The 1,315-nt window shown below is 37.4% G+C and overlaps 1 pseudogene; it reads right to left on the bottom strand.

Moving 5' to 3' along the window:
• Positions 1 to 397, bottom strand: part of LOC105003839 — a 7,303-nt pseudogene extending 6,906 nt beyond the window's left edge.
• Positions 398 to 1,315: the final 918 nt, after the last annotated feature.

Here is a 1,315-nt window from a genome sequence, read left to right as displayed (position 1 = left end):
CTGCTTCGAGGTCATCTTCATCTAATTCTGGGGTGCCGTAACTACGACTCAGTGCTTCTTGGATTTCATTTGCATCTTCCATCATATCCTCTAGCTGGTCTTGGAGATCCTCAATCTGGTCAATTTTCACTTGCTTGTATGCTTTCTTCATTTCCTTTACTCCCAATTTCATAGCATCAACCGTGGTCTTGGTGTCCTTCAAGGACTGGATGGTGTAGTTGGCTTGCTCCATATTAAATGACTGTTGGGCGAGATTGTCCCGCTGTTGCTCGTACATCCGCTTTTGCTTTAAAACCCGCAAGGCTTTCTGCTTGACCATATTCTTTGCAGGTCCCTCCCTCATCTTCTTGATCTGATCCTTATACTTCACTAGTTCAGCATCCAGCCGAGAAATCATCATTCAAGTACATCGTGTAAAATAAATGCATATTCTAGGACTGGGGAATATTTATCTTTCCAAGTTTGCCATAACAGATTTAGGTTTCTTTCCTTTCCTTGGAGGAAAAGTTAATTATTTTACTTTTTTTTTTTCCCGATAAGAGACTCGTTGCTTGGAGGAGGCTTTCTTTATACTAAATTTTTATTCCTTTTCTTTTATGAAAGACTAACTTACTTAAAATTATCATTGGATATGTCCGTCTTAATTCCTTAATAATAATTTTGAAATAAAACCAAGGAAATGGAAATCTTTTAAGTTCTGTGACAGCATATCTCCACAATCTCAGATTGACCTGATAAATTGATGGCAAAGATGAGAATGGTGGCACTATCCATATTATGATTCAAAACCATTTTCTCTTGTGGTGTTATAGGTTGGTTAAAGTGATGGCCTTTCTGGGTGAGTTTTCTTGTGTCTTGTGAGTAAATCATTACTGTGTCCAGTATTGGAATGGAATTATCACTACTGTATCATGGGTGGATATTTTGATTCTGTGGTTCCTGCAGTATTACAGCTGACTTGTAATCAGTAATGAATATTTCTTGATATTTAATGTATAGGACATTTATTTATACTCAATAAATATTTTTCAAAAGGATATTATTTTAATAATACTACCTCCGCTTGAAACCTCCACTACAGAAACCAAATTTAATATAATCTTAATGTCAATTCAGCTTAAAAACTACAGAAATCAAATTTAACTGGCAGCATTGTGGTGCTGTGGTTGATCCCTAGCCTTTTTGACACCAGGGATTGGTTTGGTGGAAGACAGTTTTCCCATGGGGGCTGGGGTGCTGGGATGGGTGGTTTCAGGATGATGCAAGCACATTATATTTATTATGCATGTGTACTCAGTCGTGTCTGACTCTTTGC

The sequence above is a fragment of the Bison bison genome, unplaced genomic scaffold, assembly GCF_000754665.1.
Source record: "Bison bison bison isolate TAMUID 2011002044 unplaced genomic scaffold, Bison_UMD1.0 scf7180017864471, whole genome shotgun sequence".
In the NCBI taxonomy this organism is placed as follows: domain Eukaryota; kingdom Metazoa; phylum Chordata; class Mammalia; order Artiodactyla; family Bovidae; genus Bison; species Bison bison.
The sequence above is the reverse complement of the archived record's forward strand: the minus strand, read 5'-3'. Positions and strand labels throughout refer to the sequence as shown.